Genomic DNA, 19,236 nt, shown 5'->3' on the forward strand with positions numbered 1-19,236 from the left:
TAATTACATATAAATTATTAATATAATATTAATATTGTTATATTATTTTTATTTTGCAATAATTATAATATAAATTTATTAGCATAATAATAATTCTTATTTCAACATTTTAGAGAAGGATTTGCTTAAACATTTCTACAAGGAAGTGCCGAATTAGAACTATCCATTGTTGTCACAGCGAGAATGATAGCTTTGTGTATTAACCAGATATATAACAAATCATAGATTTTAAAAGAAACAAGAAGGTTGACCATGATTTATTTAAAAAAGTATTTTGTTGCTTTGTTGATTTCAAAAAAGCATTTAACACGATTCCTAGGGATAAGCTTTGGCACAGATTGGAGGAACTTGGGGTCCCTAAACATTTGAGAGCAGCTGTGCATAGGATGTATGAAGAGGTGAAAGTCAAAATTAGAACTTCATCATGCATTTTTGAAAGTTTTAGAAGCGATATCGGGGTCAAGCAAGGTTGCCCACTGTCTCCTATCTTTTTTGGTTTATATATCGACAGGCTTGAGGAGTGGTTAAATTCGCAAGGGGGTGGTGGTATCTATTTGGGCAAGTTTGTTATAAGGCTTCTTTTGTATGCAAATGACCTTATTCTGATTGCTAAATCGGCTCTTGGTTTTGCAAGAGCACTTACTATCCCTTGGGCATTTCTGTAGAAGTGTGGGGATACAAGTCAATATCAACAAAATGAAAGTAGTGGTTTTCTCTATAAAAAAAACATAACCAACATAAGTTCTACTTTAAAGGCAACATTCTCGAAGAAGTTGCGGATTACAAATACTTGGGAATTGAATTCAACAAAAATCTAAGTTGGGATGGTTGTAGAAAGAAAAGAACTTTGGGGGGTTGGAAAGCATTTTATGTTTTTCAAAATAGGTGTAGAGAGGCAGAGTTATGAGACTAGAAAATGACTCAAACTTTTTTTGGGTGTTTAGTGATTCCAGTGATTCAATATGGTTGTGAACTATGGGCCAACAATACATTCGACATGTAGTGTAAACAAATTGAGAAAATTCAGAAGCATTTGATTACAAACAAATTCAAGATTAAAAGTGCAGTTCCTTATGCTATCTTGTTAAGTGAAACAGGGGTTGCTCCTATTGAAGCAATTGCTATGGTGCGAGTCATAAGGTATTTAAAAAAAATGAGCAAATGGAAGAGGGTAGATGGCCTAAGGTTGTCTTTAATGACATATTGTGCAACAGAAAAAAAGACTTGGATGCAGCAAAATAACAAATGGTTTAGTAAATGGGGTATTTGCTTGAACACATGTCCCATAAACAACAAAGAGATAAAAGATTTTGTTATGGATAAGTTCCACAAGCGTACTTGGGATAAAGAACTAGGAAGAAATGAAAAGTATTATATTGAAGTGTTTAATCCCATTAATAGTCATCAACCAAAAACATACATAGAGGCCAATATCTCATAGAGAGCCAAAATTCTTATTGGTAAGTCAAGGACTAATTCTCATCCGAATAAAGAACTAGGAAGAAATGAAAAGTACTATATTGAAGTGTTTAATCTCACTAGTCATCAACCAAAAACATACATAGAGGCCAATATCTCTTAGAGAGCCAAAATTCTTATCGGTAAGTTAAGGACTAATTCTCATCAACTCCGTTGTGAAACAGGGCACTGGAAAAGGCCAAAAGAAGCGTGGGAGGAAAGAGTATGCATTTTTTGTTCTTCCGGAAAAGTGGAAACAGAAAATCATTTCATTTTAGAATGTGAGACCTTCAAAGACAACAGGGAAAGTTATGCACATATGCTAGCAACTAGCTCTTGGGATAATCTATTTAGCGAGGGGTTTATCGAGATGTTGCAAACATTTATTGTGAGTTTTCACAAAAAAGGCCGAATACATCAAATAAGAAACAATGTGTCGCATATGCTATCTTTAATCTTGTAAATGTTAAAACAATTTTCCTTCTTTCTTTCTTAAAAAGTTCTTTAAAAACACTAGAATTAAGGATAGAGACGTTGTTCAAAAAACTCAGAATTTCTAAAAAGTTCAACCAATATAACTTACATTAATAGGCAATGACATGCATACTATACATATGGTCGATTTCCTTAATCATGGTAAGAGAACCAAGATTTCTGCAAGCTGCTGCCTCTTTAATCCAACAATTGCACAAATTACTATCCTGCTGGCTCTTTAATCCAACAATTGCACAAATTACTATCTTTGCATCGTGGAGGCTATGGCAAGATCCACCATTTAAGAGGGTACTAGCCTAGGGTATAGTTTTATGATTGAGTACCAAATATTTATGATAGTCTCGAGTATGTGGTTTAATAGTTATATGGAGAAGTTTGGTGTCACAGGTCTTATACTCCCATTCTAAACAAAATTATATATATACTTGAAAAAACTATATATGCAAGATAACTTATAGCTGCAGATGTAACAAGGAAGACAGGAGTACCCAAGAAGCGTTCACTCATTCCAAACTCTCGACATTTGATTTATTGGAAATGGCAACGGCTGGCTTAGATTACTGTAGTAGTCAACACATGGAAAGTGAAATCGACTTTGGTTTTCAGGTGTATACGAACTTCTCCGCAATGACCAACTCATAATATCAAGTGGCAGACTTGCCTCAGTATTTACTTGACTAGTTCAAACATTCTCTACCCAAGATCCAAGGCTAGTGATGGTCTTAAATTATTAAAGGTGTATCTTCTTCGCCTCACAATTTTAGATTTAATATACCAACCATGTCATCATGGTTTTATCCAGCCACAACGTGCTTCGGAGTTAATCTGAATCTGAATTTTCTAGTTCTCCAATCGGTTACCATCCTCAATGGAGACATTGGAACCCCGCGCAAGATGACACGCACGCATCGAGAAATGGTCCAATTATTTTCATTTTTACCATCATAAATGACACAATTCGAAATGGAATCGAGTTACGTACAAAAAAATAAAAAATTACTTGCACTGTGTGATATGATGAACAAGGGAAGAATTCCGATCACATGACTTTATTTTGTTGAGGATATCGTACCAGGAGAAGTAATGGTTGTCTCAATTACTGCAACAAAGCAAGAGATTACAAAGGGGTATACCAACGAGCGCAATTATGTTGTCGTTTTAAATATGATTGGAAATTATTCAATATCAGCCTCCTCAACCTCAAGATTAGTGTAGACATTTCAGTCTGGTAATTACCAGAAAACCATCAACCTCAAGATTAGTGTAGACATTTCAGTCTGGTAATTACCAGAAAACCATCAGTTAAGCCTATGCGGTTGTAGTCCTAGACAAGTGGTATTGTCTTTCGAATGAGTATTTTGTTTAAGATTTAATTTTCGTGATTTGATCGTACCTTGTTAGCAACACAGTGGCAATATATGGAATTAGGGTAATTGTAATGTAGGACATTGCATCCCCTACTAGTTGGTTAACAAGAATAACAGTACGGATAGCAGTACCGCATGTGAAACATGCCTTACATTCATTATGTTAATCTCCTCATAGAGGGATGTCGTTTTCCACATGTACTTACGCTGAACATATAGAGTAAACTTAAGCTATTTGGCAATCTTCCTTGTTTCTGTGTCTAACTGTATGGATGATTTATATTGGAATGCAATAATTGAAATGAAATTATTTTAATGTGGCTAAAAATAGTTTATATGACAAATTGATTCTCCATTTGGTCCTTGTATTCGGCCATTTTCTTGTGAAGTCTCACAATAAACGTTACCAACTTTTCGACAAATCCCGTGCTGAATAGATTATCCCAAGAGTTCGCTGCCAAAATATCTGCATAACTTTCCATGTTGTATTTGACGGTTTCACATTCTAAAATGAAATGTTTTGTTTCAACTTTTCCGAAACAACAAAAAATACATACTCTTTCCTCCCACACTTCTTTTGGCCTTTTCAAGCGCCTTGTTTCACAACGGAGTTTATGAGAATTATTCATTAGTTGAGCAATAAGAATTTTGGCTCTCCAAGAAATATTGCCTCCTATGTACGGTTCTTGTTGATGAATATGAGTGGGATTAAAATCTTCAATATAATATTTCTCCTTTCTCTCTAGCTCCTTCTCCCAAGTACGTTTGTGGAACTTATCCATAACAAAAGTTTTTATCTCTTTACTCTTTGTGAGACACATGCTCAAGCAAATACCCCATTTACTAAACCATTTGTTATTTTTCCCAATCTAACTCTTCTTTTTTTTGCACAATATGTCATTAAACACAACCTTAGGTCATCTGCCCTCTTCCATTTGCTCAATTTTTTTTAAATACCTTATGGCTCGCACCATAGCAATTGCTTCAATAAGAGAAGACCATGTTTCACTTAACAAGACTTAACAATAGAGCATAAGGAACTGCACTTTGAATTTTGAATTTGTTTGTAATCAAACGCTTCTGAATTTTCTCAATTTGTTTCCACTGCATGTCAGATGTACTGTTGGCACATAGTTCACAACCATAGAGAATCAATCGAATCACTAAATGCCCAAAAAAAATTTGAGTCGTTTTCCAGTGCCATAACTCCGCCTCTCTACACCTATTTTGAAAAGCATAAAATGCTTTCCAACCCCCCAAAGTTCTTTTCTTTCTACAACCATCCCAAGTTAGATTTTTGTTGAATTCAATTCCGAGGTATTTGTAATCTGCAACTTCTTCCAAAACGTTGCCTTCAAAGTAGAACTTACGTTGGTTATGTTTTCTTTTGTTAGAGAAAACCACTACTTTCATTTTGCTAGTATTGACTTGCATCCCCACCCTTCTACAAAAATGCTCAAGGGAAAGTAAGTGCTCTTACAAACCAAGAGAAAATTTAGCAATCAAAATAAGGTCATCTACATACAAAAGAAGCCTTATAATGAATTTACCCAAGTGGATATTGTCACCCCCTTGCGAATTTAGCCACTCTTCAAGATTGTCGATATATAAACCAAAAAGGGTAGGAGATAATGGGCAACCTTGCTTGACCCCAATATCACTTCTAAAACTTTCAGAAATCCTTACTGAAGTTCTAATTTTGACTTTCACCTCTTCATACAGCCTATGCACAACTGCTCTCAAATGCCTGGGAACCTTGAGTTCCTCCATTCTGTGCCAAAGTTTACCCCTAAGAACCGTGTCAAAGGTTTTTTTGAAATCAATGAAGCAACAAAAGGCTTCTTCCTTTTTCTCCTAGACTTTTTCAATGATGTGCCTTAAAGTTATACCATGATCAACTATGGAATGTTTAGGTCTAAAACCTGATTGCCCTTTAGTACGTTTATCTCTTTCTTCTACCCACTTGCTAATTTTATTTTCTAGCATGCTTCCAAATAACTTTGCAAACAAGGGGTTTATCATTATGGTCCTATAATTGGAGGGATTATTGATGTCACCACTCTTGAAAAGAGGTATTACCAAACTAGTTGTCCAATCTGTGGGGAACCCCCGTTGTATGATGTTGAAAATTTTTGTGATGTGAGGTGCAAGATTTTTAAGCCCCACTTTAGATACTCTACCTGGAGTTCAACTAAGTCTTTTTCTTTTCCAACACCCAACTTCTTGATACCCATCTCTACCTCTTGCGTCGTGAATAGTTTTGTATTAGTGTTGACCAAGGGAGGAGGGTCAACCTTGGGAACCTGCTCATAATGTTTTTTTTTTTTTAAGTAAAATTGATCTATTAATAAAGACATAATGTACAAAGAGGCTCTAGCCTCAGCAGTACTAGGTCAGTTATATGACCATTTTGAACATCAAGCCTTGATATCGCGACTGCCCCAGTTGGGGAAACCAGTCCGAGAACGAGATAAGGAAAGTTCATTTTACCCTCGCAGGGGCTACAGTTCCAAAATTCAAAAATTGTAACCAAAAGACTATAAATTTCAATAATACATCCATAGTGAAACCCATAGTTTAGCTCAAAATTCTCCATAGTAAAGCAGCTCATGAGAACCAATGCTTGTAACCCGAGCTGGAAACGAAATTCAAAAAATGACCCTACATGAAACGAAATTCAAAGTTGAGCTGGAAACGAGAATAAACAAAACCGGACTTAGGACCTAACACGTGACCTAGCATGCAGCTGCAAGGTGGCTTCTATTGGCTCTTCCTCCACGATCAGACACCAACCATATTCTTCTGAACCAGTATCCTCTGCATGCCCGCCACCTGTAGTGTCCTCCATTTGAATTCCTGATCCTGCTCATAAAGTTGTCTTGCATAGTCGAACCATTTAGAAGATGTAATGTTGTTTTCAGTTTGCACCTTTCTCGGTTGGAACTCATTCCAAAATAATTTGGGGTTATTTTTCCCAAGGAAGATTAGTTCTTCTCTCCTAAAAACTATGAAATCAACATTTTTCTTTCTTAATATCTGTTTGTAATCTTTGAGCTTCATGTTATCCTTGTTTGACTCTTTCCACATTCTCCTTGCCTTTTTGCATTCCTCGTCAAACCAAGAATTAACCAAAAAGCAATTTGTTTTAGACTTCTTAATTTTTTCTCTTTTGCACTTTGAAGTGCGCTTTGAATTAAATGTGTTAATTAGTGACTATGAAGGTCGTCAAATGAGATTTTCTCCTTCTCGAAGAGCCTCTCTAGCAGTATTTTGAAGGTATTACAAGTTTTTGAAGTCAAAAGAATTGTGCCCTTTGGGATAATTTGTTGAACACACTGAGTTTTTGACCCTAACTGCTTCTTTACGGTCTAAGAGAAACTTAAATAAATTGGCTTTTGATATGATTTTAAGTCCCAAATATGATCTCCAATCAAAACTTTCTCTATTTTCTCACACAAACTATGCGAGTAAATTACATAATCTACGACACTTGCTCCATTGTAAGTATTTCAAGTGAAATTACTAGACTTTTCCCATCTAGTCAAACCATTAAAAATGACTAAATTGAAAGCCACACATAGAATAAGTAATTGTTCACCAAAGATATTGCAGCCTTTGTCCTCTGAAATTATTTCCCACTGATAATTACTATCTTCTGTAAGCCAAATAGGGTTGCAGTCTTCTTTACAACAAAGAATATTAGCTTTCTCACTTGCAGTCCTAGCATTGAAATCACTCACTATAAGGACTTCACCTAGTTGAGAATATGTTGCAAATTTTTCTTTTAGGGCTACAAAGGGAACTTTGTGTTCAAGCCCTCTACTTTTGTAGATTTTTGAAACTTGCGGTGCAAAATAGCTTGCTGCAATTATGATGTGATTTCCATTTTCTAATATGTTAAACCAAACAAATTTTTTATTTGAGTCTTCTTTTTCTAGATGAATGAAACAAACTTTTTTTCTCTCACTAGTGCCATGATACCCCATGTCCTTTGCCATTCCCTGCTGCCTTGTTCCACACTGCGATATTCCAGTACCCTTCAAAGAAAGGTGTCTTGCACCCTTCATGATCATGTGTTTCTATGAGGCAAATTATATCTCTATCTTCTGCAATATGCCCTAACCCAGTTTCTCGTCTCCATGGGTAACCCCTGTGTTGAAAAGTGTAACTAGGTTCGGTCTTCATAATGACATGTAATTGTGATTTTTGTAAATTATGATAAGAAGAAAATAAAATTATTCTTGTAATGCTTGCTTCATGGGTTTCATCAGCAAGGGATTTTATTTTTAGTTGGCTCCCATTGAGAGTCTTAGGATTTGTCATTAGAGTCAATGTCATGAGTCTATAGGATTGCTTAATAGCCCTCCAAGACAAGCACATAATTCTCCTCTTCAAGTCAGCTTCAAATTGAAATAGAATACTCATGTCGACTCACTCAAATAAGAGACACAATTGTTCAAGATACACATGTCGACTTATTTATGAAGGACCAACCACTATATATAGTTGTGAAGGATTTTTGCATTTCCACAACTAACAGTTTGATATATCTCTAAGATTTTCGGTGGATAAGGCAAAGACAAGTTAAGATGGAACTCGGATGGGTATAATGAATAGTTCATATATAATCACAGTCAAGGGAATTCAGATCCCTCTGAATTTGGTGGATGAGCACAGTGACAAGTTCGTATCTCCTTAAAAGACAAGTGAGCTTACAGTCAAGAGAAACTCAGATTATTTTGAAATTTAGATGGACTATTGCAAGTCAACAGTTTGGATGGAATGCAGAAGACTATCTCAGTAAAAGGGTTCGGTCAAGGGTACAAGCTGACAGAGATAAGCTCGATGCTACCTTACAGTGAAGAGTCTCTCTATCTCGGTGTCACATCAAGTGCAGAAAGACAATATTGGTGACATAATAGTTCGTTGCAACCACAATTTGTTGATGATACTATTGTGTTGAGGTACCATCTCAGTGATAAGGGCTCAGTGAAGGAAACAATGTTGTCAAGGCAGTGATGAAGATCTCGGAATCAAAACAGTGATGAAGATCTCGGTGACAACAAGGTCTCGTTGCTAACAAGGTCGAAGTGGAAGAGGGGTCAAGAATAGGATTAACTGTCAAGATAACTTGTGTCTTGGTCTTGGAGTGGAAAATAGGTCAAGGGTCTTGGTCTTGGAATTCGTCAATTGGAATCTCTATAAGAAGAATTTGTGCGGGTTTTTCTCTCAAAGAGTGAGAGGTTTTTGGCCCTGGTTGATAGCCTACATTCTGTGTCTCTTATCTATTTATGTTCATTCATTGGCTATTGTTTGATGAAGAAGAACACTAATAATCTAAGAATGAAGATTATAATCTTAAGAAGTAAAAAGCATTCACAAATAGTTACTAATCAAAGAGAAATTTTCTAATGTTAATGCCCTAGATTTCTCAACATTGTATCAGAGCTAAGGTGATAGTTAAGGAAGGGAATCTAATCAAAAGAGACACTCAAGGATCGAGTTTCAAGAAAGACACCAAAGAAAGTTGAAGGATATCGAAGTGAAGTCAAGATCTACATAGAAGTATCAAACCCTGGATCAAAGAAGAATCTACATGAACAAAATGTTTTGGATCGTCATTAAAAGACCACAAAGACCCTCATCAAGTCGAATAGATCTACAAGAAAGGTAGCTCATAGTATAGACACCCAAGAAAAGAATTTCTAGGAATAAGATCACATCATCTTGGAAAAAGTCGGAACCCTAGAAGCACTTCAAATATGCACTCATTCACCACTGAAGAAATCAAAGTATCTTGAAGGCTAGAATGCATTGTTGTAATCTTCAGAAGCTATAAGGAAATCTCCCTCTCATTGAAGCAAGGATCCCCTCCTTATCCTTGAAGAAGTTCATCTGAGGAAGCATCAAAACATCCTCATCAATCACCATCAATAAAGGGGGCTAGATCTAAAGGCATTGTCATCATAAAGGAGCAATCTTTTTTTATTGAAGAAGGGATTTCATGAAGATCATCCAAAAGGGGCACTAATACATCTTCGTCAACCACCATCAAAGGGATCAAGTTGAATATTTCATCTTCACTTGTCAAGTAAGTATCTTTATTCTATAATCTAATTTAGTAAAATGACTTCGTGTTTGCAAGGAGATCTATAAGTTGGTTGGGTCATCAAACTTCCTTGCATAGAAAAGGAGGATAGACATAGTCCTTGAAGAAAGTGAAGTCATTAATAATGTCAAATGGAAAAGTCTCTGAAGATCAATAATTATATGAATACATGGAAAGGGATCAAAGGGCTCAAGGGACTCTTATGAAACTAGTCAAAGGTCCCCTCATCCCTATATAGCAGAATTAGAGACATCAAAAAGATATATGTTAAGCTAGTAGAACTATTCTTTGAAGATGTGATAAAGAAGATCATATCACTTAGATTTGATCTTCACAAACTGAAGGTATCAAAAGATAAAAGGTTATCTTCATAAGATCTCAATTGCAAGATCTGGGAGAGATAATCTTCATTGTTCTAAATGCACAAATTGATGAGCAAGGTAACAAATGAGGATAAGAAGGCTATCCCATTCAAAAACTTGTGGTTTCTATGCAAGATAGAAGAAGGGCAAAAAGTATTTAGACATTTTCCGAAAGGAGGGAAGAACATAGCTAGGTTTCAATGTTACGAGCACAACAGGAAAGATTGTCCCGAGCTCAAAAGGGGCAATAACAAGGAAGATAAATGAATAAGTCCATTTCACCAAAGAAGTGGAGGAAGCTGAAAGAGGAAAATAATTATAAGCAAGAGCTCGTAACATCACCATAGGGAAGCATGAAGAATGAAATCTATGGCAGTCAACTGTGAAGGTTATAGCTCTTGGGAACCTCATTGAAAACTAAAGGAATGGAAGAAGTCACCCAAGACAAGTCTCATCATATATCAAGTAAAAAGGAAACATTTGTTGGATAGGGATATGCAATATCCTCAATATTATTGGATGGAATCTTCTTCAAAAGATTCACCAATCTGGAGAAGAAGCAAGTGTTTCATTACGAACTCCAACTTGTGGAATTCATGGGATGATGGTATAATGACATAAGAAAAGGAAGCAAATCAAGGGGTTGAAGTGCTTTTCAATCAAGGAAGTTGCAGAAAGAAGCCTAGATGACCTAAAGGTAGATAAGGTATGTATGCTTGTATTCAATATTATAAAGTAATGTTTTATGGTTGCAGGTAACATTGATCACTGCTTAATCTTGAGAAACATGATCAAAGGAAAGGAATCTCCTCCTATGAAAGGTTGCCGCAAGGCATGGATCGCACTAGATGAGATCAACATAATATGTCCTCATATGAAGTATGAGGCGGTTGACTACAATTGAGGAACTCTGATTGAAAGCTACTAGGAATGAAATATGTGAAGAAAGAAAGGAAGAGATTATAAACTATGCAACCATGGAAGAAGGAATTCAACATTCGATACCAATTAGATTTGACTAGGAGATCTCCTGGAAAGATATGAAGACTCTGATGGAAGTTTGGAAAAGATGGGGACCCTTGACAATGGATATATTTGGGAGATATGTCAACATGTATGCGGGATGTTGATACAAACTAGAAGATTTCATGATGAAGGACAATCATAGAGGTAATTTTGATTGAAGTGTTCATCTCTTATTTTTTAACAAATATTTCGATGGGTTTATGCAGGTCTGCCAAGTGAATAATTGTGGATGTCTTCCAAGAGGACCATATAGAAGGATGTAAGATCCTTCCAGAAAATATGACATGAAGAAGGAAGCATGACATAAAGCAAGGCCAGATGAAGATTGATGAATCACTTTCTGACGAAAGGAATTATGACATGACTGACCCATGAATGAAAGTGATGGATGGTTTGTTCCCTATGAAGAAGCCAACAAAGTTGGAGACTTCGTAACGAAGAAATTCATGACATCGAAGGAAGGAGTTATTCAAGCAACATACGAGTTTTTGTAGGTCCGTAATTAAAAGGGAGCCTGAAAACAAGTTTCTTACTTGGAAGAAACTCGGAAATTCCTAAGCCAAGAGGGATATTAGGTACATTCCTTTCGTAGGAATGAGTACATTCCTTTATTTGAATTGATATGTCTTCCCTAATTGAGAGAGAGAGATAGACATATCATTTTGGTCTTCACCTGGGAAGACATAATGGAGGATTGGGTAAACATCTAGCATTAGATGCTCTTTGAGGATGAGATAGGGCATCCAAGATAAGAGTAGTCATAGAGGACTGTTATTCTTTGAGGACTAGTTATTCAAGATAAGAATAGTCCAAATTAGGTCATACTTTGTGAACACCCAGGTGGAGTATGTACCTTGAGAGACAATGAATATGCTGTCTATGAATCATTGGTCTCGCCATCATTGTGCTCTGATCATGTGGATATAGTTGTTAGTCAAGGCCTTGCTATGTGACAATGCTGGTTGATATGATGCTATATAGATGGGTTACCAATCTGACTCTTCTTATGAGAAATTATTCAGATTGAGAATGACCAAGTACCATTATGAATACTTCCCTAGTAAAGAGGGAGTGTTGAAAAGTGTAACTAGGTTCGGTCTTCATAATGCCATGTAATTGTGATTTTTTTAGATGATGAAAAGAAGAAAATAAAATTATTCTTGTAATGCTTGCTTCATGTGTTTCATGAGAAAGAGATTTTATTTTTAGTTGGCTCCCATTGAGAGTCTTAGGATTTGTCATTAGGGTCAATGTCATGAATCGATAGGATTGCCTAATAGCCCTCCAAGACAAGCACATAATTCTCCTCTTCAAGTTGGCTTCAAATTGAAATAGAAGACTCATGCCGGCTCACTCAAATAAGAGACACAATTGTTCAAGATACACATGTTGGCTTATATATGAAGGACAAACCACTATATATAAGTGTGAAGGATTTTCACATTTCCATAGTTAACAGTTCGATATATCTCTAAGATTTTTTATGGAAAATGTAGAGACAAGTTCGGATGGAACTAAGATGGGTATAGTGAACAATTCAGATATAATCACAGTCAAGGGAATTCAGATCCCTCTGAATTTCGCGTGGATGAGCACAATGGAAAGTTCGTATCTCCTTGAAAGACGAGTGAGATTACAATCCAGAGAAACTCAAATTATTCTAAAATTCGGATGGACTATTGCAAGTCAACAGTTCGGATGGAATGCAAAAGACTGTCTCAGTAAAAGGGTTCGGTCAAGGGTACAAGATGACAAAGATAAGATCGATGCTACCTTACAATTAAGAGTGTCTCTGTCTCGTTATCACATCAAGTGAAAAAAGGAAGTATTGATGACATAACTATTCGTTGCATCCAAAGTTTGTTGATGATACTATTTTGTTGAGGTACTATCTCAGTGATAAGGGCTTGGTGAAGGAAATAGTTTTTTCAAGGCAATGATGAAGATCTCGGTATCAAAGTAGTGATGAATATCTCGGTGACAACAAGGTTTCGTTGCTAAGAAGGTTAAAGTGGAAGAGGGGTCAAGAAGAGGATTGACTGTCAAGAGAACTTGTGTCTTGGTCTTGAAGTGGAAAATAGGTCAAGGGTCTTAGTCTTGGAATTCATCAATGTGAATCTCTATAAGAAGAATTTGTGCAGGTGTTCCTCTCAAAAAGTGAGAGGTTTTTTTCCCTAGCTGATAGCCTACATTATGTGTCTCTTGTCTATTTATGTTCATGCATTGGTTACTGTTTGATGAAGAAGAACACTAATAATCTAAGAAGATGAAGATTCTAACCTTAAGAAGTAAAAAAAAATTCACAAACAGTTACTAATCATAGAGAAATCACCTAATTTTAAAGCCCTAGATTTCTCAACACCCTACAGTTCCAACAAAATAATATTAAGAAAACTTGGGTATGACTTGATTGATATTTGTTTTGACATGCAAGACTCACAATGGAGTCTTTGTCTCTGCTTTCCCATACTCACCTTGCTTCCTGATTTCCTACTAAAGAGTTTGTTGCCTCTTCTTTGTTATCGTCTTTCTGCCCCATTTTGGAAGGAGGTCCAAATAGCGCTATCACAACTTTACCTTTATAAATCCATGCTCTCTTTCCCTCATCTCTTTCTACGCTAACTTTTGATATATTTTTTTACTCCTTTATGTAGTAAGGTCAATCTTTACTCATTTCTTTTCATGGGAACAATAATTGATTGACACACATAATCGATAGTAGATAAATTTGGGAATTCAATAGAAATAAAATAGGTAATATCCACGAGGTTCGATTGATGAGTTTAGTATGCACGACTCGACAATAGTGCTTGTTTATGTAGTATAAGGCCAATTAAAGTTAAACATATATACAGATTATTATGAAATTCAATGTATCATTAGGTTGTATTGCATCGACATTTTACTTTCTACAGATTATTGTGAAATTCAATGTATGATCAAGTTGAAGCGTATTAGTTTTTGTTTCTGTTTTTTTTTTCAACTAAAGAAATCGTGTTTGGAGCATCTCTCAGGTGTACATAGTCCTGCCTCGGATTGGATCACTGGACCTGTAGAGACCAAAAACTCCCCAACGTCAACATTTTACTACAATAAAATAGGTTACTAGATTAACTTTTAGCTTCCATCATAAGTTGTTTAACACCACCCCTATAACTTCTTCTTAAAACTATATATATATATATATATATATATATATATATATATATATATATATATATATATATATATATATATATATATATATATATATATATCCCTTACTTGAAATTATCACAGGTACCACATGGTTTTCAACTTTGATATGCAACTTTAATATGTTTATTCAATTCTCTCCTAGCTTGTCATGTTTATATATATGCAATCTTATTTATAAATTCATAGATGAGGTTCTCAAATTTGTGTATATATGTGGTAGGTATATATTTCAAAATATGTAATGGAATAAAATATAAGTTTATATCATTAAATCTTAAGAAACTTGTAATAAATATTTCTTCATCTTTTATAAGAAAATTTAATAATATAATATAATCTTAAACTAGTTGAATGATGTAGAATTAATATAAGAATAAAACTAATTTTTATATTGATTAGCGGGAGAATTAATATAAGCATAATATTGGATAAGAATTATATAATAAAAAGGATTTGGAATCTTAACATTGTTGACTCACTTGTTGGTCTTTTGCCATTTTCCTTGGGTACTCTTTTTCTCCGTGGACCCTTGAGTTGTGATGGGGTGGTATGAGAGATGAATACACTAGCAGTGTGGAGGTGAACTCCCAAATTTAATACATTCCCACTCAAAAGAAACGCCCCACCCACCACACTCATAAATAGAACTCTATTAGTCAATCAAAAGGAATTTAGCATTAGGGCATCCATCCAACATTAGGGTACATAAAAAAGTGAGTTTCTCATGATGGAAGTGCTAGTGGGTGGAATTAGGGACGTTATCCCAACCCTCCTATGAAATCAAATATGCTCCATACAACCCAATCAACCATCTGTGAGTCGTTGGATCAAGATATTGATATGTTCCTTCAACCACTAACATTTCACCAATATTTGTAACAATATATTATAAATAAATTCAATTTTTCAACATCAATTGTACTCAAGTAGACAAGCCACATGTGGGCCAAGGTTGTTTCATGCCACACATAAACAATTGTTAGTAACATCTAATCACAAAGATAAATCCTCAAAATATATGCATGATAAACAACATCAAAATCATCAATAATCACAATATCATAACCATCGTCATAGTCTAGACTAGAAATCGAAATTAGCACATCATGAGTCATCATCACATGAAATAATAATAACCATATCATCAAATTCAAATGTCCTAAAAAATATAGTGCATGTCATAGTATTATCTTAGAAGACAAAGTAAGACTAATAACGTCTATCTCCATCAAACTAGAGCAAGACACTACAAGGAACATGTATTTCTTCATGAAGAAAGTTTTATGAGGTTATAAGATAAGATAATTGGGGCTTAAAGTATTTAGATGACATTCTTCATTCAATTTATATAATCTGATTAGTATGTTCAAATGTTGTTACCTAAACATTTCAATTTGGGGCTTATCATATTTAGGAACCACATGAAAGAACTTAGCTCCTCATTTCCTTTTTTAATTTAACTGACTCATTAACACAATGATTATTTTCTAATGGATAAGCTTTTTTTTTAGTACCTTTCTAACCATGATTGATGGTTAGTGGTAGGCCATCATACCTTATGATGTCCCAATAACCCTTCATTATACACTCTTGTCCCAAATGCCTCTCAATTCCCTCTTGTTATTCAAAGGACTTAGTTAGGAATACCTTCATGAATTTTTAGAAATATTTTATATTATTACCTTTCTCAAGGAACCATTGATGCCTCTCAATAACCAATGCTTACCTTTTTTTCTCTAGATTGCAAAGTGTCAAAATGGTTAAAGCACCTTATGCATAGACTATTTGAGGCAAACAATTTCCTTACAACTTTTAGAACCCAATTCAATGATCATTTACTAATCTAGGATCACATTCTATCACATACTAAGGGGTTTATTGAATCTATCAATTGTGTGTTAAATTTTCGATTACTCCAAAAGTGTTTACACCAAGCTTGGGGATGCTTCATGTGATGTGGGTTGCATTATGTTCACTTCCTTTATGGATATACACATTGGAGATAGCTTACTCATTTTATGCCTTGAATTGGAACTTATAATGCACATTTCTATAGGAGGTTGCACAACTATGTGATTTAGTAACTTATTCATAGATAGCACAATTGGAGATTTTAGTTGCTTGTTTGGGAGGAGACCTGCCAGGAGGAGCTCTAGGAATCTTATGGGAATATATAGCATGACGACTCTTGGTTTATTTATGGAGGGTTATACTTGACTTGATGACATGTGAGTTGAGGATTAATTATGTAGGTGTTGTGGCTTCAATCTTCACATGGCTTATGAAGGAGAATTGGAGCATTAGAGGCCTTTAGAGGGGAGCATTGGACACATCTTGTAGCTTGCTCATGTTGGGTCCTTGATTGTTGGTTTTGAATTCCTTAGAGCTTGATATATATCACTTAGGGTTGAATCACTTTACATGTAGGGCTATGTATTATTTAGTTAGATTGTTTGTTCTAGTCAAAGTCCACTTTGTTATCATTTCCCTCCCTCATATTTCATTTAAATAAATGGAGGAAATTGTATTTTTGTTCATTAAATTCACGTTGATCACATCATTATTTTAGAAATGTTAGAGATAGAGTGAACTTGTCTCTTACATTGTACTTCTCCATTTGTTTACTTTCTATCTTGAATGATATGGTTCCAGAGGAAATTCAAGAGAAGACTAGGGTTAGGGTTTTATTCTAAGAAGACAAGGAAAACTATGGTTTGAGAGAAATATTAGAGGAGTGAAGGGAGCACTTTATTTTGTAGTCCTCATGAGAGAATAAGACCATGGCATTTAGAAACCCTAATACTAATTGGAGTTCTTGATGCAAAGAAGATACAAGAAGACTATCTTGTAAATTTGTGTGATACAAGTGAAGTTGTGAAGGATGACTTGTTTGTGTGTATTGAATCCCATTGAGGCGGAGTGACCAAATTTGGGTAGTGGTGATTCCTATCTAGGACGAGTAAATAGCTCATGTTGCTTTGTTGGGTCCCTATAATACAAGTGTATCCCCCATATTGTTATTGTTTTACCCCATATTGTTGTTGTTTTTACCCATAGAAGCCCATTATTGTTATATTTATGTCCTTACATTATTGTTGTTACATAGGCATTAATTATATTTTGACCCATTAGACTCCTATATATACCAAGGAGGTATTTTCATTTAATAATCCAAGGCTTTTTCTTTTATGTTATGTAAAGGGAGGTTTCCAACTCGAAGTGGATTATTATCTATTCATTGATCTATCTTTTCTTTTGTTTCTATGCTATTTTTTATCTAGATAAATAACATTTGGTATCATGGCTTTGGATCATAGGGTTTTACTGCTTCAAATAGGTCATTGTGGAATTTCTGCTATAACGTTTTTTATGCAAAGCTCTTGCAAGTGAAATTGATACCACTTGAATGCAAAATCTTGATGAACATATGGTTACAATTTTAGACCTTGGGTCACTCTATTTTTGGAGATATGGTCCAAGAAAGCTATGGTTTCTACATGCTCCATAACTTAGTTTCAAACAAGAGTTCCAACGAAATTCATCATAACTTTCTATTCATGCATTAGATTTGAATTTTGTAAAAAGTGAATAAAAATTACACAAATTTTGGTTTTTTTGTGTCATTTTCAAGGACGAAGGTTAAAAAAGTGACATGTGGCATCCCATACAAGTTCCCTCTACTAAACGACTCCATAATTAGGCCATCATGGGAGATTTGGCATAACTTTATCTTGAAGAATCCGATCTTGGTCTAACTAGTGGGGTTAGAAAGAAACAAATGGATACCACAGGACACAATTTCATACCTTCGGAGGTTGAAATCATAGATCAACCTCATCAACATGCTCAAAAGAAATCTCTTAAAAGGTGTGTATTTTAAATTTGCATCACCTTTGTTTGAAAAATCAGTTTGAAGTGATTCAAAAGGCATTGTGAACCATAAATATCATTAATTGATTCCAACATTCCTCCCAAACATTTTTTTTTTTACATCTATTAAGCCCTAAGAAAGATCTACTATGATGCATCAAGAAGAAGAAATGCAACATGATGTATCAAAATTACAGGACCAAGTGCAACAACTTTCACTCTCATAAAGAGAAACAAAAAATGAATTGGAAGTGATGATGATTGTTAAGATGGATAGTTTAAAAGAAGACATGGAAGGTTTGAAGAATGGTTTAAAATCATAAATGGAAGCTTTGAAGGAAGGTTTAACAAACTTGCTACAAGAAAGGCTTTCTAATGGTGACAAGGTATTCCATGAAACTCATGATGAAAAAAAAAGTAATGTGAATTATGATTTTAGAGACTCTAACTTTGGGCTAAATACCCACCATATTCCAAAGATCAATATGAGGAAGTTTGATGGCAATGCTCTGGTAACATGGATACTATAGATGGAGTAGTTCTTTGATTTACACGATGTGCAATGCACACACAAGATACACATTGCCTCTTTCTATTTAGAACCCAATCATTTTGTATGGTATCGATGGATTCTTTCTCATAAAGCACATGTTAATTGGACAATTATTACAGAGGAATTGATAGCACATTATGGGGATATAAAGAGCAATACCTTATTTAGCCAAATGATAAATCTCAAACAAAAGTGTTTAGTTGGGAAGCACATTAAGGACTTCCAAAGATTGAATATCAAGGTAATTGATAGTCTAAAGGAGCATCTGATTGATGTCTTCATAGGTAATTTAAAGGATAACATCCAACATGAGTTTCGCCTTTCGAAACCTAAGTCATTGGAGAATGCATTCAGGGTGGCAAGAAAAATTGAAAACAAAATTATGGTAACAGGGAGGTCTACCACTGACAACTATACAGATGGAAGTGTTTCCACTCCTAGATTCCCACAACCTACAAGGTTAACACCAAAACAACTAGAGGAAGAAAGAGAAAACGGGATGTGTTACAGTTGTGATAACAAATACACTAAAGGTCATAAGTGTGTTGAGAAGAAATTATTTTACATTGATTGTGAAGAAGAGGAAGAAAAGGAAAAAGAAACATCAAAAGAATAAAATATACACCAAGAACCAACCCCAGGGGATGAAAAAGAAGAAATGAATCTGACCATATCTTGTAATGCATTGGCCAGAATTACCACTTCTCAAACTCTCAAGATAGAAGGATATATCAAGAAGAAAAAGGTAATAGTGTTGATTGATTCAGGTAGTACTCATAATTTTATTTATTATAAGAT

Source organism: Pinus tabuliformis, chromosome 4_2, assembly GCF_031772625.1.
Source record: "Pinus tabuliformis cultivar Carrire ecotype Pingquan chromosome 4_2, CPIR1, whole genome shotgun sequence".
Lineage (NCBI taxonomy): Eukaryota > Viridiplantae > Streptophyta > Pinopsida > Pinales > Pinaceae > Pinus > Pinus tabuliformis.